General features: G+C 43.9%; 1 protein-coding gene and 1 non-coding gene across 6 annotated transcripts in view; both read right to left on the bottom strand.

Annotated features, from left to right (window-relative positions):
• The window catches only part of MAGI1 (membrane associated guanylate kinase, WW and PDZ domain containing 1), a 627,930-nt gene that overhangs the window by 588,109 nt on the left and 12,549 nt on the right, over positions 1 to 27,272 (bottom strand). The gene's annotated exons all lie outside the window — the stretch shown is intronic.
• On the bottom strand, positions 6,390 to 6,496 carry LOC119920520. Its single transcript, XR_005448262.1, has one exon. It is a non-coding gene; the product is annotated as a U6 spliceosomal RNA (small nuclear RNA).

The following is a 27,272-nucleotide window of genomic DNA, read 5'->3' as shown; positions in this document are numbered from 1 at the left end:
CAGGCTCTGCCACTTGTCTGCTGTGTGACCTTGGGCAAGTCACTTCACTCCTCTGGGCCTCAGTTACCTTATCTGCAAAATGGGGATTGAGACTGAGCCCCACATGGGACAGGGACTGTGTCCAATCCAATTAGCTTGTATCCACCCAGTGCTTAGTACAGTGCCTGGCACATGGTAAGCACTTAAATACCACAATAATTATAAATTGAGATAATTAAACAGTTTTGTACTGTTGCACATTTGATCTGCTTGCTATGTTAGTGTGGGAAAAGAATTTTTAAAAAGTAAAGATGGCAAGAGTAGCTGTCACTAATATTGGAAAGGAAAAATGAAAATGAACAATACAGTGAGTGCTAAATAACAAAGGCAATGTTTTTGCCCTTTTAACAATAGAGTCACAGAACATATCATAGATACAAAGCCAAATTCCCTTCTTCTTCCCAGAACTCTCCTCAGGGCTCTGAAGTCACTCTCTTGAATTAATGCAGACCTCCATTAAGTCAGCAAGACTCCAGTGGCCATCTTTTTCACTGCCACTGAGTTTACAGGGATTGTTTTTCTTTCCCAAAGATATGCAAAGAAATCTTCACTGGCAAACACTAGCAACTGGGTGTGAAGATGATACATAGTCGGTAATGGAGAGCAAAAGTAGTGCACAATTGCTTTTTTCATGTTTTACATGTGAAGACCTGAATTTTTAGAAACAAATATGCAAATTTATTTTATTTTTTTCAATCAATCAGTGGTATTTATTGAGTGCTTACTATGTGCAGAGGACTGTTCTAAGCACTTGAGGAGGCAGTGTGGCCTAGCAGAGTACGGGACTGGGAGTCAGAAGGACCTGAGTTCTAATCCCGGCTCCACCACTTGCCTGCTGTGTGACCTTGGGCAAGTCATTTCACTGCTCTGTGCCTCTGTTACCTCATCTGTAGAATGGGGATTAAGACTGGGAGGCCTATGGGACAGGTACTGCATCCAACCTGATTAGCATGCATCTACCCCAGTGCTTAGTACAGTGCTTGGCACATAGTAAGCACTTAATACCACTATTATTATTACTATTGGGAGTGGCTACATATTTTTATAACTGGGAAGCTTTCTAGAATGAATCCATAAAAAAGTCAATAAAAGTCAAGTTTGAAGATGAAGCTACTGCTTTCCTGAGTCCCTGGTAGTAAATACTACACCATTTCAATCAATCAGTAGTATTTATGGGGAAGTACAACAGAGTTGGTAGATAGAGCCCCTGCCCACAAGGAGCTTACAGTCTAAAGAAGGAAACCGACATTAATTACAGGGCTGAGGGTGGGGTGAATATCAAGTGCTGAAAGGGTAAAGATCCAAGTGCACTGGCAACACAGAAGGGAGTAGGAGTAGGGAAAATGAGGGCTTAGTTGGGGAAGGCTCTTGGAAGAGATGGGATTTTAATAAGTCTTTGAAGACAGGGAGAGTGGTCTGCCCTATATGAAGGGGGAAGGAATTCCAAGCCATGGGCAAGGGGCTGGTGAGATAGAGATCAACTTACAGTGAGCAGGTTGACGGTAAGAGGAATGAAATGCAGCCTGAGTTGTAGTAGAAAACTCAGCAAGGTAAGGTAGTAGGGGGCAGAGAGCTAATTAAGTGCTTTAAAACCAATGGTAAGGAGTTTCTGTTTGATGCATTTTTTCTGTGTGCTTGCTAATCTTAAACTTGATTTAAGAATCCACCAATTTGCCAGATATGCAAATAAGGCTCATTTAAAGCAGCATGGCCTAGTGGAAAGAGCATAGGCCTAGAAGTCTAAACAGCAGCTCTGCCACTTGCCTGGTAGGAGGCCCTGGGAAAGTCAAATTCCCTGTGCCTCAATTTTCCTCATCTTTAAAATGGGGATCGAATACCTGTTTTTCCTCCTTTAGACTGTGAACCCCACATAGGACAGGAATCAATCAATGGTATTTCTTGAACACTTACTATATGTAGATCACTTTACTAAGTGTTGGGGAGAGTATAATACAGGAACTGAGTCCAACCTGATTATCTGATATCTACCCCAGATCTTGGCATATAGTACGTGCTTAGCAAATAAAATTATTATCTACAATTCCCAGGAACACCCCTGGAACCCTTCTTCTCGATGGACATTGAATTGGCAATTCACCAGTCCTCCAGTACAATGGTGGTTTGTAAGGGTAGGTTACAAACTTTTGCCAGGAATCCTGCAGGACCTGTTTCTCTATGATATATTTTCTCAAGCTATTACTGTGTACAGAGCACTGAACCAAGTGCTTGAATGCCATCGATTGACACTAAACGAGACAGTGAAAAAATAAAATAAAATAAAATAAAAAATAAAGTCAAAGGGTTAGAAGACTTCTTTGCCCCCAACACTTATGGGACATGGGGGACTACCAATAAGTGTCCCAGAATATCTCCATACAGCAGACCCGGCTGGGCTCTCATCCAGTTGGTATACTGTTGTGAGACATTCACATTCACTGAACCAATCACTGGGGTCTGTGACCATAGACCAGATTACCTCTGTGAACATCTCACATCACATCCCTCAGCCACAGACAACAAACATACATACACCATCTCTCTTACAGTGGCGCTATAAATTGGAGCAAGATGGGGCGAGACACTATGGATGGGTGAGCACAAATCATCTTTTTGAAAAACTAAAATGTGATGCCTACTGATAGTGAGATATTTCATACCTGGCACTCGAAAGAGTATAATGCAAGTATGTGATCCAGGCTATCAGTCAGGTAGTCGCTGAAGAGGGAACCATGTCATAATAATAAAAAATATTAATAATAATAATTGTAGTATTAAGCGCTTACCATGTGCTAGGTACTGTACTAAGCGCTGGGGTGGATACAAGCAAATCAGGTTGGGCACAATCCCTGTGTCCCTTGTGGGGCTCACAGTGCCATTTCAGCAGGACCCTGGATGTCAAAGCAGCCCTACTTAGGAATATACTGCTTGCCTTGAATGGAAGGAGGATGGTCTAGTGGATCGATCATGGGCCTGAGAATCGGAAGGTCATGGGTTCTAATCCCGGCCCACCACTTGTCTGCTGTGTGACCTTGGGCAAGTCACTTCACTTCTCTGGGCCTCAGTTACCTCACTTGTAAAATGGTGATTAAGACTGTGAGCCCCGTGTGGGACAGGGACTGTGTCCAACCCAATTTGCTAGTATCCACACCAGTGCTTAGTATAGTGCTTGGCATATAGTAAGCGGTTAACAAATACCACAATTATTAGCATTATTATGGAAGCTACATGATGATGAAAATAGTCTTTAGCCTAGAGGAACAACTACAGTTGTACCTGGCCAATTACCAGTTCACACAAAAAGTTGAGATTGCAGCACTGTGAGATTTTCCCAAGATCTTAGTACAATGCACAGCACCCAGTGGGTGTTTAAAAACACCAGTAATACCAGATTACCAGACAGCCAGTTCACAGAGCTAGGTGTTGGACCACTGCCTTTTGGAGAGGCCTTCATACTTCAGATGCAGCCCATGGGAGATATCCCAGAATCACTAATATCAGGCCTACCAAGTCTGACCAGAAGTACAAACTGTGCCTGTACCTGGAACAAAAAGGCTTTCCCACCATCAGAACATATCTTCCTACTGTGATAAAGAAAAATACCAACTCTACCAAAAAAAGGTTAAACAGTCTCATTGCCAGAATGCCAACATCAAATATACTGAAGCCACATAGCCTAGTGAAAAGAGAATAGGCATGGGAGGCAGAGGACCTGGGTTCTAATCCTGTCTCTGCCATTTGCCTGCTGTATGACCTTGGGAAATCACTTTACTCCTCTGACTCAGTGTCCTCATCTATAAAATGTGGATTTAATACCTTTCTCCCACTCCCTTAAGATTGTGAGCCCTAGGTGGGACAAGAGTTTAGCACAGTGCTTGGTACATAGTGAGTGCTTAACAAATCCCTTTACAATAGCCGTTATAATTTGTTCTATCAGGAGATTGTAATGTCACAGTTAGCATTGATACCGAGAATCAGTGCAGCCTAATGAGCAGCAGCATGGCCTGGTGGAACAATCAATCAATCAATCAATCAATCGTATTTATTGAGCGCTTACTATGTGCAGAGCACTGTACTAAGCGCTTGGGAAGTACAAATTGGAACAAGCCCGGGCCTGGGAACCATAGGACCTAGGTTCTAATCCTCACACTGCCCAGTACCTGCTGTGTGACCTTGAGCAAATCACTTAACTTCTCTGTGCCTCAGGTCCCTCAAATCTACATTGGCAAATCTACATTGGCATCAAAGACCTAAAGACTGTTACAGAATTCTATGTAGCACGCTGACCAACATTAAACAGTGTAGTAGAAAATGGAATCAAGAAAACCAGGATCAATGTGGGGAAGGAGAAGGAGAGCTGGAAGAAGAGAAAGGCTCAAAAGTCACTCAGAAAAGCAGAGGTAGCACCAGGAGAGTTTATAGATGACTGCAAATAGTAAGAGAAAATCATGGATGAGGTTAAAGGGAAGCAACATGGCCTAGTGAAAAGAGCATGGGCTGGGAGTTAGAGGATATGGGTTCTAATCCCCGCTCAACCATTTACCAGCTGGGGGACCTTGGACAAGCCACTTAACTTCTCTGTGCCTCAGTTTCCTCATCTGCAAAACAGGGATTCAATACCTGTTCTCCCTCCTACTTAGACAGTGAGCCCCATTTGGGATGTGAATATTTTGTATCTACCCCAGCGCTTAGTACAGTGTTTGGCACTTTACAAGTACCACAATTATTTAAAGGGGCATTAGGGGATCAAAGAGCAGGCCACCTCTTCCACCTTGTCCAGTGAATGGAAAAAGGTGAGTGGCAGGGGGGATAGTGTAAGAAAGACAGGTGATTAGGCTGGGAACAGACCAAGGATAAGAGAGAGTTTGCCCATACTGGAGCAGGAATTTGACAGGTTGCTTTCAGCTGGGGGTTGTAGAATAGGGGGCAGATTGGGAGTTTAGCTGACAGTGCATTGCAGGGAAAGGGTGATGCCTCATAGCTCCTCTGGTGAAAGGAGATGGATTTTTTCTCCCAGGGTATTTTTCTTGGGCACATGAAATTGTGCGAACTGCAAGGGAGGAAGACTTTAAGAGTAGAGCCCTAAAGTTCTATTACCGAATTGTTGTTTTTTTTAAATGGTGTTTGTTAAGCACTTAATACATGCCAGGCAAGGTACTAAGGCTGAGGTAAGCTAATCAGTCTGGACACACTTTAATCCCCATGTTACATCTGACAGACAACGACTCTCCTCCACTTCAAAGCCTTATTGAAGGCCCATCTCCTCCAAGAGGCCTTCCCAAACTAATCAATCAATCAATCGTATTTATTGAGCGCTTACTGTGTGCAGAGCACTGTACTAAGCACTTGGGAAGTACAAGTTGGCAACATATAGAGGCAGTCCCTACCCAACAGTAAGCCTCACTTTTCCTCATCTCCCACTCCCTTCTGGGTTACCCTGGCTTATTCCCTTTGCTCTTCCCTGCTCCCAGCCCAAAGCACTTATGTTCATATCTGTAATTTCATATATTCCTTTGCTCTTCCCCTCTACCAACCCCAAAGGACTTATGTACATATCTGTAATTTTATTTAATTATATTGATGTCTGTCTCCTCCACTGTAGACTGTGAGCTCATTGTGGGCAGCGAATGTCACTGCTTTTTGTTGTATTGAACTTTCCCAAGTGCTTAGTACAGTGCTCTACATACAGTAAGCACTCAATAAATACGATTGAATGAATGAAGATGAAGAAACTGAGACACAGTTGCCCACAGTCACTTAGCAGACAAGTGAGGGAGCCAGGATTGGAACCCAGGTCCTTCTGACTCCCAGGCCTGTGCTCTATTCACTAGGCCATGCTGCTTCTAGCTGCCAAACAGCTAATTAAGCATGCAAACTCAAAGGGGTGGGAAGGCTTCTACAAGCATGAAGCCCAGTTCAAATTAATCACTAAACTATTCAGTGAATCACTGAAACGGCCCAGTTTTTTGTGTTGGTTTCCCCCACCCCCCACCGCCATTCAATAAACCCAGTGACCAAACACCCTCTTTCATTTTAGGTAAAGCCCATTTGACATTGTTAGTCAAGACAACCTTTTGTACTCTTTTATCATTGTAATCTGACACACTCTCAATCACAAACACAGAGCATATAATGTACACAAAACTTGCCATTAAATGCACCAATAGAAGGGCTGGGCACCCATGAAATGGAACACCTCGTCTCACTCAACAAACAAACTCTCCAGCTACTTACACTGTGCTCTCTAATTTCTTAAAGGGGTAACATCCATTCCAACTCTATCAGAACATTATTGTTGTCGAAATAGTAGAATGGAGGCATCCTGGAAATAGCTGAGCAGGGAAATAGCAGGGGAAAATATTGAATGCTTCACGAATGTGTGTGTCAACCTCCCGCAGGGGCCATGCTAATCTTCTCTGGAAAGTTCCAATTTTAGTATATATGCTGCCAAAGCGAGCACATTTTGAGGCATAGAGAATTCTGACACCTCCCAAAATCATTTTAACCACTCCAAGGAATAATGTAAACTTTAAATATATCATTTTGTCAAATACTAAAGAAAAGAAAGATGGGGATATCTAATTAATAGTGTTTATTGCACTTGGATCTGTGCCTTTTGGGCATTTGGTATTCGCCTCACCCTCAGCACCTATGTACACAGCTATAAATTACTAGACTGCAGGTTCATTGTGGGTAGGAAATGTTTCTGTTTTGTAATAATAATAATAATAACTCTCTCAAGCACTTAGTACAGTGCTCTGCACAAAGTAAGCACTCAATTAATATGATTGAATGAATTATACTAATGTCTGTCTCCCTCTCTAGGCTGTAAACTCATTGCAGACACAGAACATGTATACCAACTCTGTTGTACTGCACTCTCCCAAGGGCTTAATACAGTGCTCTGCACATAGCAAGCACTCAATAAATACTATGAACTGATCGAACACCTACCCTATGCAGAGCCTGATGAACTAAGCATTTGGGAAACTTCAATTAAATGATGCAGACTCATTTTGGGGGTTTTAAGGTGATTTTGCTAGAGGTCCAGGCCATACCAGTTCTAAAAAGGTTTAAAATAAAAGCATAATCTACTGCTTTTGAAAAGGAGGTTTGCCATCTACAGGAGTCAGAAGACCTGGGTTCTAATCCCAACACATGAGCAAATTACAAGTTCTCTGTGTCTCAATTTCTTCATCTATAAAATGGGAATTAATAGAACTGTTCTTGCTCCCCTTGCTTTATTCATTGAATCAATCATATTTATTGAGCATCTACTGTGTGCATGACACTCTACTAAGTGCTTAGGAGACTACAATATAACAATAAACAGACACACTCCCACAAAATCCATGTGGGACAGGGACTGGGTCCAACCTGATTATCATACTGCTCTCTCGTGCACCCCTCACATACAATCCGTCACCAAAAACTGCCAGTCTCACCTCCGCAACATTGCCAAGATCCACCCTTTCCTCTCTATCCAAACTGCTACCCTGCTGGTTCAATCTCTCATCCTATCCCGACTGGATTACTGCATCAGCCTCCTCTCTGATCTCCCATCCTCCTGTCTCTCCCAACTTCAATCTATACTTCACGCTGCTGCCTGGATCATCTTTGTGCAGAAACACTCTGGGCATGTTACTCCCCTTCTCAAAAATCTCCAGTGGCTACCAATCAACCTACACATCAGGCAAAAACTCCTCACTCTAAGCTTCAAGGCTCTTCATCACCTTGCACCCTCCTACCTCACCTCCCTTCTTTCCTTCTACAGCCCAGCCCGCACCCTCCGCCGCTAGCCTCCTCACTGTACCTCGTTCTCGCCTATCCGGCCGTCGACCCCCCCGCCCACGTCCTCCCCCTGGCCTGGAATGCCCTCCCTCTGCACATCCGCCAAGCTAGCTCTCTTCCTCCCTTCAAAGCCCTACTGAGAGCTCACCTCCTCCAGGAGGCCTTCCCAGACTGAGCCCCCTCCTTCCTCTCCCCCATCCCCCTGCCCTACCTCCTTCCCCTCCCCACAGCACCTGTATATATGTTTGTACAGATTTATTACTCTATTTTACTTGTACATATTTACTGTTCTATTTATTTTACTTTGTTAATATGTTTTGTTTTGTTGTTTGTCTCCCCTTTCTAGACTGTGAGCCCGCTGTTGGGGAGGGACCATCTCTATATGTTGCCTACTTGTACTTCCCAAGCGCTTAGTACAGTGCTCTGCACACAGTAAGCGCTCAATAAATACAATTGAATGAATGAATGAATATATCCACCCTAGCACTTAGTACAGTGCTTGGCACATAGTAAACACAAGTTTATCACAAATAATAACAGTATTAAGGCCAGCAAAGTTAGTGGCCACTGCGCTTCCTCAATAAGAAACCTAAAAAATTATAAAAGAAAGGCAACTCTTGACATCCTGAAAAGATTAACAAGGCCATGAATGGACACATGGTCCACATAATGGACACATTTTATGAAGCAAAATGAAACTCTAAAGCAGCATTATAAAAAAGTGTTTTATGAAGTGAGCAATGGCCTATGAGAAAGCCAAGCCAGGTTCATGAATTTTTGGAGCTCTCAGAGTGCTAGATGCTACCTTTCCTATAAACCAAGGATGGCCAAACTGCATCCATGAGTTTTTAAAGAGTCTCCATGGTGCTCACAGACTGCTCAATTAGAGTTTCTTTACAAAGCAACCTTCTAGTATGGGTTTCCAGGGTCTTTTACGAGGTGTTATCCCCAGTTATATAGGTAAGGATTAGCACAACATAAATCACATCTCCTCCAGGCAGTCTTCCCTGATTAATTCATTCAATCTATATTATTTATTGATCACTTACTGGGTGCAGAGTACTGTACTAAGTGCTTGGGAGAGTACAATACCACAAAGTTGGTAGACAGGTTCCCTGCCTACAAAGAGCTTACAGTCAAGAAGGGAGAGATAGACATTGAAATGAATTACAGATATGTACATAAGTGCTGCAGGGTGGGGTGAATAGCAAATGCTCAAAGGGTACCGATCCAAATTCCTAAGTCAATCATTCATCAATAGAATTTATTGAGCACTATTTGCAGAATACTGTACTAAGCACTTGGAACAGTACAACAGTGTGCAAACATGTTACCTGCCCACAATGAGCTTACAGTCTCACTGGGGTAGATAACAGCTAATCAGATTGGACATAGTCCACATCCCACAAGGGCTCACAGTTTTTATCCCCATTTAGAGATGCAGTAACTGAGGCACAGAAGCATCATATTATTTGCCCATGGTCACACAGCAAACAAATGGCAGGGCCGGTATAATAGAACCCAGGTCCCAGGCCTGAGCTCTATCCACTAGGCCACACTGCTTCTCTAAGAGTGATTGATTGATCAAAGTATGGCAAGTAGGCTGGCGTTAGGAGCAAAGTGTATGTGCTATGTTGTCATAGGAAATCAGTGAAGTAAGATAGGAGGCAGAGAGCTAATTGAGTGTTTTAAAAGCTAATGGTTAAGGAGTTTCTGTTAGATGCTGAGGTTGACAGGTGACCACTGGAGGTTCTTGAGGATTGGGGAAGACAGTGCCTGAACGTCCTGTAGAAAAATGATCTGGGAAGCAGAGAGACAGGAGGAAGAGAGGTCAGAGAAGGGGCTGATGCAGTAGCCAAGGTGGGATATCAGTGCTTAGCTCAGCAGAGTAACAGTTAGAAAAGAGTGGATTTTAATGATGTTGTGAAGGTAAAGCAACAGGATTTGGTGACAGATCGAATATGTCAGTGGAATGAGAGAAATGAGTTGATAATGCCAAGATCATGGGCTGGGAGACAGAGAGTATTGTGGTGGTGTCTACAGTGATCAATCAATCATATTTATTGAGCGCTTACTGTGTGCAGAGCACTGTACTAAGCACTTGGGAAGTACAAGTTGGCAACATATAGAGACGGTCCTTACCCAACAGTGGGCTCAAAGTCTAGAAGGGGGAGACAGAGAACAAAACCAAACATATTAACAAAATAAAATAAATAGAATAGATATGTACAAGTAAAATAGAGTAATAAATATGTACATATTTATATATATATATATATATATATATACAGGTGCTGTGGGGAAGGGAAGGAGGTAAGACGGGGGGATGGAGAGGGGGAGGAGGGGGAGAGAAAGGAGGGGGCTGTGTCTGGGAAGGCCTCCTGGAGGAGGTGAGCTCTCAGTAGGGCCTTGAAGGGAGGAAGAGAGCTAGCTTGGCAGATGGGCAGAGGGAGGGCATTCCAGGCCAGGGGGATGACGTGGGCCAGGGGTCGACGGCGAGACAGGCAAGAATGAGGCACGGTGAGGAGATTAGCAGCAGAGGAGCGGAGGGTGTGGGCTGGGCTGTAGAAGGAGAGAAGGGAGGTGAGGTAGGAGGGGGCGAGGTGGTGGAGAGCCTTAAAGCCAAGGGTGAGGAGTTTCTGCCTGATGCGCAGATTGATTGGTAGCCACTGGAGATTTTTGAGGAGGGGAGTAACATGCCCAGAGCATTTCTGGACAAAGACAATCCGGGCAGCAGCATGAAGTATGGATTGAAGTGGGGAGAGACACGAGAATGGGAGATCAGAGAGAAGGCTGATGCAGTGATGGGAAAGAGAGGGGCAGGCCAGTGTTTGGGGAGGAAAATGAGGAGTCCATTTTAGGTGTCAGGAGGATATCAAGGCAGAGCTGTCTTAATAATAATTGTGGTATTTGTTAAGCACTTACTGTGTGCCAGGCACTGTACTAAGCACTGGAGTGGATACAAGCAAATCAGGTTGGACACAGTCCCTGTCCCACGTGGGGCTCACAGTCTCAATCCCCATTTTACAGATGAGGTAACTGAGGTACAGAGAAGTAAAGTGATTTGCCTAAGGCCCCACAGCAGACAAGTGGCGGAGCCAGGATTAGAGCCCAAGTCCTTCAGACACCCAGGACCGTGTTCTATCCACTATGCCATGCTGCTTCTCGATAGCAGCATGTCTTGAAAGCAGGAGGAAATGTGAGACTGCACAGAATGAGAGGACGGGGCTGGAAAGGTAGATTTAGGTATCATCTCGGTAGGTATGGAGTTGAAGCTGTGGGAGTGAAGGAGTTCTCTAAGGGCCTGGGTATGGATGAACAATAGAAGGGGACTCAGACTGAGCCTTGAGGAACTCCCACATAAGTTTCTTAGGGGCGGAGACCATATATACCACCTCTGCTACATTGTACACTCCTAAGTGCTCTGCACACACTAAGTGCTCAGTAAATACAATTGATTGATTAGAGGATAGGAGACAGAAGAGGGGCCTGCAAAAAGAGATTGAGAAGTAGCAGGTGGGGGAAAGGAGGACATGGGTTCTAATTCCAGCTTCTGCCACTTACTTGCTGTCTGACTTTGGGCAAGTTGCTTAACTCCTCTGTGCCTCAGTTCCCCCACTTGCAAAATGGAGGTTCAATACCTGTTCTCCTTTTAACTATGAATGTGGATTGTATCTACCCCAGTGCTTGGCACATAATAAGTGCTTAACAAATACCACCTTATTATTATATCCCTCAACAGCCACTTCAGCGCATATTCACCATGGACATACACACATACAAACACTTGCAGTTTTAAGAACATCTTACATAATCTATCACTAATGCACTAATTCCTATGCATATCCCCTTTTCCTTCTTCCCATCTGTAAACAATTTTGGTGTGGGTTTCCCCCACTGAATTGTAAACCCCTTGATGATAGGGATCATATTTACTAATTCTATTGTAGTCTCCCAAGCTTGGAACAATACTCTGCACACAACAGGCCTTCAGTAAATACTACTGATGAAAATGACAGGTATTTATATGCCTATAAAATAGTTGTGGAGAAAAAGAGAGAAGGAAAGGGAGAATGTGAGAGCACAAGAGCCTAAATTTCTAGGTTCCCCATTCACTCTCTACAAGTTTCCTAATCGCGATTATCAACATCTTAATTTAATGCTTGAGTGCAGAGCTCTGGACTAGACATTTGGGAATGCAGAGTAGAAGTAAAAGACACAGCCCTTGTCCTCAAGGGATTTATAATCTTATGCCAAATATGCAACCAGCAAAAAAGTAATCAATACAGCTGATAAAAAAAATCAGCTCACTATAATTTCCTTCCCTCTAATATTGCCTGCTTTGGAGTTCTTCTGTTCTGGTGCTCTATAGAATACCTAATTTTCTGTTTGAATGCCCTTATGAAGTCCTGGTTAGCCAATGCATCTGCCTTACTTCTTACCTTCTACTTTCTGCCTCCCTGTTCCAGCCTCGAAAAATGTGAGGGATTATGCATCACAATTCCCATATACAGAAAGCAATCTAGATTGTAGTGAAATACTAATGCACTAAACCTTAATTTTATTCATACAAATAAAAGCTTAAAGAAATTCACAACTATCCAGAGACCTCATCTGAACCAACCTTTGTGGCCTCCTTCCTCACCAAAATACTATCAGAGTTGCTAACCGACTAAAATTCCTCGACTTCCTTTTCCTTCCTTTTCCCATGCTCCGATGGAGATGCTAATGAAGGCAAAATGGGCAAAAGGCAACAACAGAAAGAGGCTGTGGCGAAACAAAGGGCCTGAATAATGAATGAAAGGAATCAGTGAGATGCTTGTAAAACCCTAACCCTACTTATCTCAGCACAATCCAAATATTTCAGTGAGGTTAAGCCTTATGTCTATGCCAGAGGGAAACTGTGCAAGAGCTCATGTAAAACTTCTTAATTGCTTTCTAAGTAGTGGTTGGCAGCAAGAATTCTGCTGCCTGAAAAACAACATTCAACATTGACAAGCAGCATAGTCTAGTGGAAAGAGCATTAGACTGGGACTCAGAGGACCTGGGTTCAAATGCCGACTCTGTCAACTTCCCACTGTGTGACCTTGGGCAAATCACAACTTCTCTGTGCCCCAGTTCCCTCCTCTGTAAAATGGGGATTCGATGCCTGTTCTCCCCCCTACTTAGTCAGTGAGCCCCATGTAGAGATTCTGTCCAATCTAATTAACTTGTATCTACCCCAGTGCTTAGAACAGTGTTTGACACATAGCAAGCATTTAACAAATATCATTAAAAAATTGGAATGGTAATATAGATGAAGCTGGAACAAATGAAAAAATATTCATAGTATCAAGAGAGAAGATGCACAAATCACCAGCTGTGACCATCCACAATAAATTAGTAGCCCGAAGTTCACTGCAATGCTAGTTTCATCAAGGGGAGAGGAATCACTCAAATGCTATTTATTGAGCACTTACTGTGTGCATAGCACTGCTCTAAGCACTTGGGTGAGTACCCAAGAACAGCTTGGCCTAGTAGATAGAGCACAGGCTTGGCAGTCAGAAGAACCTGGGTTCTAATGCGGATTTCTCTGTGCCTCAGTTCCCTTATCTGTAAAATAGGTATTAAAACTGTGAGCTCTATGTGGGACAGGGACTGTGTCCAACCCGATTATATTGTATCTACCCCAGCGCTTAGGGCAGTGCCTGGCACATAGTAAGCACTTAAATACCACAATTATTATTATTATCATCACCATCCTAGGGTTGGTGGACAGGATTATTGCCCACGAGGATCTTACAGTGTACAGGGGGAGACAGACATTAAAATAAATTACAGATAAGGTAAGTGGAAGAGTATGAGGATAGGTACATAAGTGCTGTAGGTTAGCATCTAAGTTTTTAAGGGGTATACACCCTGATCTCTCTTCCTTCTGCAGTCTCACATTTGCCTGCCTTTAAGATATCTCTACTTGGATGTCCTCCCTCACCTCATGCTTAATGCTTAACATGTCCAAAAGAGAATTCCTTATTTTCCCACCCAAACCCTGTCCTCCCCATGACTTTCCCATCACTGTAGATGGCACCACCATTCTTCCTGTCTCACGAACCCATAACCTGGGCTTCGGCTGCTATCGGTTCATCTCTTTCAGAAGCAGTGGAATCCTTTTTATCTATGGATTCCAGCAATGTGAATGCAGTTTCCTTGCCCTGGCTGGCAGCTCCACAAACACCACATAAACAATCCCCTGGAGGCTGTCTTTTGGCATTTTAGCCATTCCATTTTAGCAATTCCACAAAAGCAGGGAGTTAGTTTGGTTTCCACTCAAATAGCTTTCAATCCAAAATGCCAAGTGGGAGAATGAGTCAAAGACCCATCAAGACCTCTCCCTCCTAAGGACTGGAGCAAACAAGTGCAAACAAGATTCCTAAAGTCCCAGATCTTTTTTTCATGACATCCTCTCTATGGAGGGCTTTATGAACTATGTTTTCCTACTTCTGACAAGGGTCACTTTGTCCATAATAATAATAATAATAATAGCATTTATTAAGCACTTACTATGCACAAAGCATTGTTCTAAGTGCTGGGGAGGTTACAAGGTGATCAGGTTATCACACGGGGGGGGGGGCACTCAATCAATCAATCAATCAATCAATCGTATTTATTGAGCGCTTACTATGTGCAGAGCACTGTACTAAGCACTTGGGAAGTACAAATTGGCATCACATAGAGACAGTCCCTACCCGATAGTGGGCTCACAGTCTAAAAGGGGGAGACAGAGAACAGAACCAAACATACCAACAAAATAAAATAAGTAGGATAGAAATGTACAAGTAAAATAAATAAATAAATAAATAAACAGAGTAATAAATATGTACAACCATATATACATATATACAGGTGCTGTGGGGAGGGGAAGGCGGCAAGGCGGGGGGATGGAGAGGGGGACGAGGGGGAGAGGAAAGAAGGGGCTCAATCTGGGAAGGCCTCCTGGAGGAGGTGAGCTCTCAGGAGGGCCTTGAAGGGAGGAAGAGAGCTAGCTTGGCGGATGGGCAGAGGGAGGGCATTCCAGGCCCGGGGGATGACGTGGGCCGGGGGTCGATGGCGGGACAGGCGAGAGCGAGGTACAGTGAGGAGATTAGTGGTGGAGGAGCGGAGGGTGCGGGCTGGGCAGTAGAAGGAGAGAAGGGAAGTGAGGTAGGAGGGGGCGAGGTGATGGAGAGCCTTGAAGCCCAGGGTGAGGAGTTTCTGCCTGATGCGCAGATTGATCGGTAGCCATTGGAGGTTTTTGAGGAGGGGAGTGATATGTCCAGAGCGTTTCTGGACAAAGATAATCCGGGCAGCAGCATGAAGTATGGATTGAAGTGGAGAGAGACACGAGGATGGGAGATCAGAGAGAAGGCTAGTGCAGTAGTCCAGACGGGATAGGATGAGAGCTTGAATTAGCAGGGTAGCGGTTTGGATGGAGAGGAAAGGGCGGATCTTGGCAATGTTGCGGAGCTGAGACCGGCAGGTTTTGGTGACGGCTTGGATGTGAGGGGTGAATGAGAGAGCGGAGTCGAGGATGACACCAAGGTTGCGGGCTTGTGAGACGGGAAGGATGGTAGTGCCGTGAACAGAGATGGGAAAGTCAGGGAGAGGACAAGGTTTGGGAGGGAAGACAAGGAGCTCAGTCTTCGACATGTTGAGCTTTAGGTGGCGGGCGGACATCCAGATGGAGATGTCCTGAAGGCAGGAGGAGATGCGAGCCTGGAGGGAGGGGGAGAGAGCAGGGGCAGAGATGTAGATCTGGGTGTCATCAGCGTAGAGGTGATAGTTGAAGCCGTGGGAGCGAATGAGGTTACCAAGGGAGTGAGTGTAGATTGAGAACAGAAGGGGACCAAGCACTGAACCTTGGGGAACTCCCACAGTAAGAGGATGGGAGGGGGAGGAGGAGCCTGCAAAAGAGACTGAGAAAGAACGACCGGAGAGATAAGAGGAGAACCAGGAGAGGACAGAGTCTGTGAAGCCAAGGTCAGATAACGTGTTGAGGAGAAGGGGGTGGTCCACAGTGTCAAAGGCAGCTGAGAGGTCGAGGAGGATTAGGACAGAGTATGAGCCGTTGGATTTGGCAAGCAGGAGGTCATTGGTGACCTCACAGTCTTAATCCCCATTTTACAGATGAGGTAACTGAGGCACAGAGAAGTTAAGTGACTTGCCCACCCTGGCCGGAAAATGGGTCCTATATTTAAAAAAACAAAACTAAACAAACAAAAAAAAAACCCTTTGCATGCATTTTTCAGTAGGCCACATCTCTGCCCACCCTACTCACTCATTACACTCAGTGCCCTAACAGAAACAAGACTGGCAGGGATCAAACAATCGTACATATTTATTACTCCATTTTATTAATGATGTGTATGTAGCTATAATTCTATTTATATTGATGGTATTGACACCTGTCTACTTGTTTTGTTTTGTTGTCTGTCTCCCCCTTCTAGACTGTGAGCCTGTTGTTGGATAGGGACCGTCTCTATATGTTGCCGATCTGTACTTCCCAACCGCTTAGAACAGTGCTCTGCACACAGTAAGCGCTAAATACGATTAAATGAATGAATTTATTGAGCTGCATGTAGAGCACTGTACTAAACACTGTGCTAAGCTATATAACAGAGTTGGTAGACATGTTCCCTACCCACAAGGAGTTTACAGTCTGGAGATGAAAGAGTTTGAGTGACATTGAATAGAGCATGGGAGTCAAAGACTTGGGTTCTAATCCCAGTTCTGCCACTTGTCTGCTGTGTGACCTTGAGCAAGTCACTTCACATCTATGCCTCAGTTACCCTGCCTCAGTTACCCCATCTGTAAAATGGGGATTAAGACTGTTAACTATGTAGGGAGGGGTCTATGTCCAACCTGATTATTTTGTATCTACCCAGCACTTAGTACACTGCCCGGCACATAGTAAGTGCTTAACAAACACCATTTTTAAAAAAAATCACTGTAATCAATTGGCTTGCCTTGGTTATCAGCCCCACAGTCTCCGGTCGAGGCTCATTGGTCATTTCTGATGACAGACTGCATTGTACGAGAAAATTAGTTCTGACGTATTTTGGCTAAAGGCAGTTTTCAGGAACTGATTGTGTTGTAACTTGGAGTGCTGCCTGTACCTTATATTTGTCCACATTCATAAATAAACCTTTTATAGGTAAGGAAAGGGGAGAATAAAAAAAGTGTAAATAGAAACCTTCTATCTAGTCCATCTCTCTTACCAAGATAAAAATCGTTCTCTAAAAGCTCTCCAGTGGTTTGTCCAGTTTTCACAGACAGAGCTTCCCACACTTCTTGGGAGGCCTAAGGGATCATTTTAATATTTATTCTAAATTTTTCCTTTTCCCTAATTTTGCTTCATTACTTCAAGTTATAGCTTTGGAGGATCAAGGGGAAGATTGTAATAGGAGGAAGAATATCACTATGTGCTTATATCTAGATAGAGCTGCATTTTCTGAAGTTCAAAAAAGTGAGGGAAGGCTTCTAGGGCCAATGGCCAAGTATGGAGTCGTTGTGGGAGGTGAAAAAAAAGGCACAGTAAATACAGCATGGAGAAAGAGCAGCAGTGCTGAGCACAGCCACTGCAACCTGCTCCCCAGTGTTCTTGTCAGTTGCCTTTCTCTAGGACTCAAGGTGGCAGGATCTCTAAACAGCTGGCAGTGTTGATAGCTGCACTCAGTTGCTGGTTTCATTTATCACCTTGTCAATACTGCTCTGTGCTTTGGCTGGAGTTAGAGCCTCTGCAGGGACTGAACGTGGAAATTTTGTACACTTAAGACCTGGCATACAGTACAAGTTGTTGTGGTCTCAAATATCAAATGGTGGTCAGATGAGGTCGGAGACGGCATATTGGGACATAATAAGGCCTAATGGCAAGAACAAAGGCCTGGAGGTCAGGGGACCTAGGTTCTAATCTTGGTTCTACTACTTGCCTGCTGTGTGGTCTTGAGAAGTTCTCAACTTCTCTGTGCCTCGGTTTCCTCATTCCTGCCTCCCCCCTCACACTGTGACTGATCTGATTATCTTTGATCAACTCCAGGGCTTAGTACAGTGTTTGGCACATAGGGAGTGCTTAACAAATACCACTTTCTTAGTATTATTACTATACAGCTTGTTCAAATAATGAGAGGGTGAATGAGAGGGATGAGGAGAAACTGAGGGGTACAGAAAATGGGAGAGGGGAAAGCTTTGAGATTTCCCTGAACTGGCACCAAATGAAGCCCAAGTTTTACAGAAGACACTTCTGTAAAACTCCTCCTCTTGTTTAACAAGAGAAGTTCTTAGATAGCACTGAAGTGTTGAAAGAATAGTTGCAGCAATTGGGAATTAATTGGTTAAGGCCTCCAGAACTCGTGATTTCAGAAAGCTCTGAAGATGGGGGTAAGCTGTGTTCCAGTGGATATGAAGGTGTAGGGAATTTGAGGTGATGGTGTCAATAAGTGATCAACAGTGGGAATGAAGAGAACAGAAAAGAATGATTAACTTAGCTTCCCCCTCTGCCTCCCTCCTCCCTAACTGTAGTTTATTGTAGTGTATCTCCCCTGCTAGATTGTAAACTCGAGGACATGGATCATATATTATTGGACTCTCCCATCCATAATGCGGTGGCCTGAACAGAGTAAGTGGTCAAGAAATACAATCAATCCCATTTATTGAGCACTCTCTGTGTGAAAAGTACTGTACTACGCACTTGGGAGAGTAAACTATAACAGTCGGTAGACACGTTCCCGGCAGAATGGGAACAACAGTGCTTTGCCATTTCTTCTGAGAAGCAGTGTGGAAAGAGCATGGGCCCGGAAGTCAGAAGACCTGGATTCTAATCCTGGATCCACCACATACCTGCTGTGTGACTGTGGGCAGGTCACATAATTTCTCTGTGCCTCAGTTTCCTCATTTGTAAAATAAAGATTAAATCCTACTCTATCTTAGAATGTGAGCCTCGTGTGGAACAGGAACTGTGTCCACCCTGATTATCTTGTACCTACCCCAGTGCTTAGAATAGTGGATGGCACATAGTAAGTGCTTAACAAATATCATCAGAAAATAGATTTTAAAAACCTGGGCATTCCAAATCCTAATACTAACTGGCAGAGTTGCTATAAGACCTGAATATATTATGTGACAGCTGTCACTGTCAGATAGGTGCCAAGACTGAACTCCTTGTTCAGTCCAAGTCCAAGACTGAACTCCTTGTCTCCCCTCCCAAACCCTGCCCTCTCCTTGACTTTCCCATCTCTGTTGACGGCACTACCATCCTTCCCGTCTCACAAGCCCGCAATCTTGGTGTCATCCTCGACTCCGCTCTCTCATTCACCCCTCACATCCAAGCCGTCACCAAAACATGCCGGTTTCAGCTCCACAACATTGCCAAGATCTGCCCTTACCTCTCCATCCATACCGCTACCCTGCTCATTCAAGCTCTCATCCTACCCCGTCTGAACTACTGCATCAGCCTTCTCTCTGATCTCCCATCCTCGTGTCTCTCCTCACTTCAATCCATACTTCATGCTGCTGCCCGGATTATCTTTGTCCAGAAATGCTCTGGGCATGTTACTCCCCTCCTCAAAAATCTCCAGTGGCTACCAATCAATCTGCACATCAGGCAGAAACTCCTCACCCTGGGGTTCGAGGCTCTCCATCACCTCGCCCCCTCCTAACTCACCTCCCTTCTCTCCTTCTACAGCCCACCCCGCACCCTCCGCTCCTCTGCTGCTAATCTCCTCACCGTACCTCGTTCTCGCCTGTCCCGCCATCGACCCCCGGCCCACGTCATCCCCCTGGCCTGGAATGCCCTCCCTCTGCCCATCTGCCAAGTTAGCTCTCTTCCTCCCTTCAAGGCCCTACTGAGAGCTCACCTCCTCCAGGAGGCCTTCCCAGACTGAGCCCCTTCCTTCCTCTCCCCCTCGCCCCCCTCTCCATCCCCCATCTTACCTCCTTCCCTTCCCCACAGCTCCTGTATATATGTATATATGTTTGTACACATTTATTAATCTATTTATTTATTTATTTATTCATTTATTTTACTTGTACATATCTATTCTATTTATTTTATTTTGTTAGTATGTTTGGTTTTGTTCTCTGTCTCCCCCTTTTAGACTGTGAGCCCACTGTTGGGTAGGGACTGTCTCCATATGTTGCCAACTTGTACTTCCCAAGCGCTTAGTACAGTGCTCTGCACACAGTAAGCGCTCAATAAATACGATTGATGATGATGATGATAGGTGGCTCACCTTATAGGGTAAATTATGGGATGACTTGTTCGGGCGTGCTGAAAAACACCAATGCAGGATGATTACACAGTAGATGACGTGTGCATTTTTGGCATTAGCAGCTAACACCAGTCTCTCGAAAGCAAAAAGTTTTAAGAGATAACTGTTCTAACATTAAGGGTAGTTGCAAAATTGTAAAACAAGACACTAAACTGTGCAAACTAGGACTATCTTGAACACTGAACATTTTACCTAAAAAATTTAAGTCATTGGTCTTCAATTGTACATATTTCTTCATCTGTGTTCAATGACTACATCTAATCTTTAAATAAATTACCCTGGAAATATACCGAGGAATAAATATAATTTTGTCTAGCAAACTAGGCTCCATAAAGTCTAACAGAGAGGATGGATATCCTTTTTTAAAAATCAATAAGTTAAGCAGGTAGACACAGAGTAGATTAAATACAATAAACTCCCAATATATATTTTTAAAACCCAACAAAATTGGAATAATAAATTTTTGAAAGGCTGAACCCTTTCCTGTTGGTGATATTGAAGCCAATTATGATTGGCTTCATAAAAGAATGCAGGCACTAACATAATTCACAAAACTATTAGAAATGCCAAGGCATGGGTATGGTTAATGTTTCTGACCTTTTGAAATGGAGGGCTAGATCCACTCAAAACTGTTCCCTGTCTCCTGAACTGTCTATGTCCTGGAAGTCCAGGTAAATGATGCTGTCTTCAAAATTCTCCAGGCTAATCAGAGGAAAGGTCAGGCTACAAACTAAGGTAGGAAAAAAATAAGAAATTTCAGCCCATCTTCTTGGAAGGAAAAAAAAGAAGCAGTGAATAGAGCATAGACCTGGGAGTCAGAAGGACCTGGGTTCTAATTCTAGCTCTGCCACTTGTCTGCTGTGTGAGACCTTGTGGTCACTTCACTTCTTTGGGCCTCTGTTACCTCATCTGTAAAGTGGGGGTTAAGATTGTGAGCCCCATGTGGGACATGGACTGTGCCCAAAGTGATTAGCATGTATCTACCCCCAGTATTTAGTACAGTGACTGGCACATAGTATGTGCTTAACGAATACGACAAAGAAAATAAAAATAAAAAAAGCAGCTGTGCACACTGGGAACTGAATGCTCAAGCTAATTTTCCAACTCCAAGGAGTCCCCTACAGAAACCAATATGTAAAGAGTAAGTGGGGCTGCTACTGGCCATACAATATACAGTAGCATCTTCTGTTTGGACAAATGAAGGGTGGAGTAGCAGATTAAAAAAAGAAAAAAAAATGATGGGCTCTGTAGTTTGTTGAAGAAAATGAAGGGAAGACACCTGGCACTCTCCATTACAGAAAGTCTACTTTTCTCCCAGGTGTTTGAATGCTCCAATGGCTCTATCAGTGCTTAACAGAATTCCTTAAATGATCCAAGTGCTACTACCCTAATTGTGATATTTGTTAAACGCTTACTATGTGCCAAGCACTGTTCTAAGCACTGGAGTTAGCTTCACAGACTCCATCCTCTCCTGGCTCTCCTCTTATCTCTCCGGTCGTTCATTCTCAGTCTCTTTTGCAGGCTCCTCCTCCCCCTCCCATCCCCTTACTGTGGGGGTTCCTCAAGGTTCAGTTCTTGGTCCCCTTCTGTTCTTGATCTACACTCACTCCCTTGGTGACCTCATTCACTCCCACGGCTTCAACTATCATCTCTACGCTGATGACACCCAAATCTACATCTCTGCCCCTGCTCTCTCCCCCTCCCTCCAGGCTCGCATCTCCTCCTGCCTTCAGGACATCTCCATCTGGATGTCTGCCCGCCACCTAAAACTCAACATGTCCAAGACTGAACTCCTTGTCTTCCCTCCCAAACCCTGCCCTCTCCCTGACTTTCCCATCACTGTTGACAGCACTACCATCCTTCCCGTCTCACAAGCCCACACCCTTGGTGTCATCCTCGACTCCGCTCTCTCGTTCACCCCTCACATCCAAGCCATCACCAAAACCTGCCGGTCTCAGCTCCGCAACATTGCCAAGATCCGCCCTTTCCTCTCCATCCAAACCGCTACCCTGCTTGTTCAATCTCTCATCCTATCCTGTCTGGACTACTGTATCAGCCTCCTCTCCGATTTCCCATCCTCTTGTCTCTCCCCACTTCAATCCATACTTCATGCCGCTGCCCGGATTGCCTTTGTCCAGAAACGCTCTGGGCATGTTACTCCCCTCCTCAATAATCTCCAGTGGCTACCAATCAACCTACGCATCAAGCAGAAACTCCTCACCCTCGGCTTCAAGGCTCTCCATCACCTCGCCTCCTCCTACCTCACCTCCCTTCTCTCCTTCTACAGCCCAGCCCGCACCCTTTGCTCCTCTGCCGCTAATCTCCTCACTGTGCCTCGTTCTCGCCTGTCCCGCCGTTGACCCCCGGCCCACGTCATCCCCCTGGCCTGGAATGTCCTCCCTCCCCACATCCGCCAAGCTAGCTCTCTTCCTCCCTTCAAGGCCCTACTGAGAGCTCACCTCCTCCAGGAGGCCTTCCCAGACAGAGCCCCCTCCTTTCTCTCCCCCTCCTCCCCCCTCCACCCCCCCACCTTATCTCCTTCCCTTCCCCACAGCACCTGTATATATGTTTGTTCGTATTTATTACTCTATTTATTCATTTTACTTGTACATATCTATTCTATTTTATTTTGTTAATATGTTTTGTTTTGTTCTCTGTCTCCCCCTTCTAGACTGTGAGCCCACTGTTGGGTAGGGACCGTCTCTATATGTTGCCAACTTGTACTTCCCAAGAGCTTAGTACAGTGCTCTGCACACAGTAAGTGCTTAATACGATTGATTGATTGATTGATACAAGATAATCAGGCCCCACATAGGGCTCACAATTTAAGTAGGAGGGCGAACAGGTACTGAATCCCCATTTTGGGGATGAGAGAACTGAGGCACAGAGAAGTTAAGTGACTTGCCTAAAGTCACACAGCAGGTTAGTGGCAGAGCTGAGATTAGAACCCAGATCCTCTGACTCCCAAGACTATGCTCAATTCATATGAATAATCCACCACATTTTGTCGATTAACCAAATCACATTGAGTAAGTCTTTGTGATTGAACCATATCTCTCTGTCCTAAATACTCACAGAGTTCCAACACCAAAGCTGTGTGAGTGGTAGTAGTGGTGGTAGGAGACAATTAAGAGTAGATGGTTGATGGTTCCTGACTAGGAAGAAAGAGATGGAGCCATACAAATAGTATTTAAAAAACAGGAATTAAAATAGGATTGGAGTCTCCATTTCTCAGAGAATGAAACTAAGGAGCTCAAGACATTAACCATTGTTATAGAACTTTTATTCCACAGCCTCATAACCCCTCTGAAATAAAACCATCTGCTCTCTCATCTTAAAGAGGGGCCAACTGAGGCAAAGGGAAGTTAAGTGGATTTTCTAGTTATAACCCATGGAACAACTTAATTTATTTATTCTATTCTATTTATTCTGATGACTTGACACCTGACCACATGTTTTGTTTTGTTTTCTGTCTCCCCCTTCTAGACTGTGAGCCCGTTGTTAGGTACGGACCGTCTCTATATGTTGCCGACTTGTAATTCCCAAGCGCTTAGTAGAGTGCTATGCACACAGTAAGCGCTCAATAAATACGATTGAATGAATGAGTTGAAACTAGAAGCCAAGTGTCCTCACTCCATATCCAGTGCTCTTTCCTAAAATATGCTTTCTCCCTAAAGAAGTTGCCCAATAAGCAGCAATGAGAAATGTAAAAATCACTAATTGCATTTATTGAGTGCTTACCTCTTCCCATTCCAAACAGTCTAAAATGATCAAGGTTTAAGCACTGCTCAATAAGGAATAGCTCTTAGGGGGCTTGGTGGAAAAGATCCCCTCCCTCTAGAAGATACACTGCTCAATAAGGAATAGCCCTTAGGGGGCTTGGTGGAAAAGATGCCCTCCCTCTAGAAGATACACAGGTAATGAATGAAATTAGCAATTGAAATAAAGCCATTTGCCAGGCAGCCCTAAGGACATCATCATCATCATCATCCTCAGAAGAAGAATTTAGTAGGTCAGAGTTCCCTAGGAGGAGGAAAACCAAAGCTCAGCATGTATCCAGTCTCCATTTTTCCAATTTGTGTCACACTAAATTATTCTGGCTTTGGAAGCTGGAATGACAAAGTTCAGTGACCCAGCCTCACCCTTTGTAATTGTATTGTCTTGGATGATAAAGTTCCTTCCTGCGGAGCTCACATTTGCCTTACAGTCATCACTTTCTTTTAAAAAAGCAAATAAACCATTGTACTGCAGAAAACCTTCAACCGTGTTTTTCCTTTTCATGTCTTGAAATTCAAGAAATCCCCAGGAAATCGTGTGCGCACACACACAGAAAGGAATGAGGGGAAAGGGGGTGGGGTGGGGGGGGGAGGGTGACAGAAAAAAAAAAGACACAAGAGAGGATGGTTTTGATGGTCCAATTGTGTCCCTGGTTGTGAGACTGAATAAAAACATTAATAATAGAAAATAGGCTCCTCCACACAAAAATAGTTGGGCACCTTTTCTAGCCACTTTACTAATTGATATGAGCCACACAGTCCTAACTACGACTTGTAAAGACATAAAGGGTGCTGTCTTCCCAGAAAGACCAATATAGGGACTGCCTTTCTCCAGAGCAGAGAACAGGAAGAAGGCAAAAACAGGATATATGGAGGGGAAGATTCAGCAACTTGATCATTTTACCTACCCACAGATGTAAATTTCTTTCAGCCCCAGTGATGGAATAAACACAGACTTACACCACAAAGTACCACACCTGTTTTTTATTCTCTAATGCTTTAAAATACACAAGTTTCATTTTGAGTTTTAAGTTTAAGTAGAGAAGCAGCGTGGCCTAGTGGAAAGAACACACGCCTGGGTTTTAATCCCCGTTCCACCACTTGTCTGTGGTGTTACTTTGGTCAAGTCACTTCTCTGTGCCTCAGTTACCTCATCTGTAAAATGGGAATTAAGACTGTAAACCCTGTGCGGAACAGGGATAGCTGTTCATCTATCTGATGCATCTACACCAGCTCCTAGTACAGTGCCTGGCACATAGTAAGCACTTAAATTTCATATTTTAAAACGTTTTAATTTTTCATTTTTCGATAAAAGCACCTCAGAACAAAAAATGAAAATGGGAATCAATTGAAATAAAGAGAATAGCAGCCATGACCAACATATACAAAAAAAACAATCAAATTTCATTTTAAAAAGATGGGTCTAGCATCAAGGCCTCAAGGTGGACAGTTTGTGGAGGGGGCAGGGGGAGAGGAAGGGGAATATTTAAGGAAAAATTCTGCAACTCCCCTTCATGCAAAATGTCCACCTTTCATTTCCATTTAGATGGAATTTGAAAAATGTCTGTAAGAATTCCCCACTTAATCAATGGTATTTATTGAGCACTTACTGTGTGCAGAACACTGTAAACACTTGGGAAAGTACATTACAATAGAGCTTCCATCTACAGGATCCTGTGTTGCATATGGCAGAATGAGCTCTTCAAGGTAGCTGGATCCTTTAAGGTGTGTGCTGCAGCTTACATGTGAGTTTATAGAGTTTACAGTCATAGGGGTTTTTTTCCGCATTTGAAAATAATATTAGGATTTGGAGTCAGGTGCTCTTGGTAGAAAAACGGGCATGTGCCACAACTGAGATTCTTTTTAATATGCAGTCAAGCCTCAAGTAAAGTCACAAATTTAAACAGGCTTGTAGCTGCAAGAGGAAATGAACACACTCTCTGTTTCAGATGTAGATTCTGACATTTGGCCAGAGATCCAGGTGGTGAAATAATGATTTTATTTAAATGAAAATTAAAGAGATGCATTCCACTGCTTTTCTATCTGAAGTACATACACAAAAATCAGATTTATTCAGGGCACACATCTGGTCAGAATAAAGCCTTATAAGGCCCTGAGCGCAAATTTAATTCAATATTTCTTTACAGTTCGAAATGCTACAACAACTGGCAAACACCAGTGTTAAGTCATTATGTAAAAATAAGGCACATGATTGGTCTTTAAAATAAGTTACAGGTATTTTAGCTCACAGGATCTTCAGGAGGTATGAAACAAGACCCATGGCATGCCAAATAAGGCACATTGATGGAAACTACATAGATTCATAAGGCCAAGAAATTAAGTAGCCTAGTACTAGCCTCTTCTAAATTTCTGAGGTAACCAAAGAAAGTGCAGCATAAAATCATCTTCAGAACTATGGGTTGCAAGAAAAACAGCTGGGAGAAAGGGAACCTCACAGACTCAGGAACTTGCTTGGCACCCTGCTTAAGGGTTTCCTTTTCCTGCCTGCCATTTACCAAAGCCCCCAGACTTTTTATTGCTAGCATTACACCTTTTAAATAGATCATCAAGGAAGGAGGGGAGAAGAGGGAAATTATCTTTGGAGTAATGAGTGGAGGGATGAACTAGGTAAAGAATGCCCCTGTGTGACAAAGTTGGGTGTGGATGGGGGCGGGGGGAGGTGTAGAGGGGAAAGAGGAAGAAACTTGTCTGGGAGCCAAGGAGCCACAAAGAGTTGTCCCAGAGCAATTCCTTCTTTTTGAAAGGGCCACAGACATCTCAAGAGGCAGATATTCTTGGTCTGTGCCCTAGGTCAGGAATTAATTTAGGAATGTGGGTTTGATTTATTTGACCATCCTGTCATACAATAATAATTAATAATAATGATGGTACTTGTTAAGCACTTATGTGTCAAGCACTGTTTTAAGCACTGTGGTAGATACAAGATTATCAAGTTGGACACAGTCCCTGTCCCACATGGAGCTCACAGTCTAACTAGGAGGGAACAGGATTTAATCCCCATTTTACAGTTGAGGAAACAGGCACAGAGAAGTTCAGTGACTTGCCCCAGGTTACACAGCAGACAAGTGGTGGAGCTGGGATAAAGAATAATAATGGTATCGGTTGAGCACTTACTACGTGTCAAACGCTGTTCTAAACTCTGGGGTAGGTACATGTTAATTAGGTTGGAAACAGTCCTCCCGCAGGGGGTTCACAGTTTAAGTGGAAGGGAGAAAAGGTATTGAATCCCCATTTTACAGTTGAGGAAACTGAGGCACAGATAAATTAAGTGGCTTGCCCAAGGCTACACAGCAAGCAATTGGCAGAGCTGGGATTAGAACCCAGGTCCTCTGACTCCTAGGCTTGTGCTCTTTAGAGTAGGCCATGC

The sequence above is a fragment of the Tachyglossus aculeatus genome, chromosome X1 (assembly GCF_015852505.1).
Source record: "Tachyglossus aculeatus isolate mTacAcu1 chromosome X1, mTacAcu1.pri, whole genome shotgun sequence".
Classification (NCBI taxonomy): domain Eukaryota; kingdom Metazoa; phylum Chordata; class Mammalia; order Monotremata; family Tachyglossidae; genus Tachyglossus; species Tachyglossus aculeatus.
Note: the sequence above shows the minus strand (reverse complement) of the source record. Positions and strands in the feature narration are given on the sequence as shown.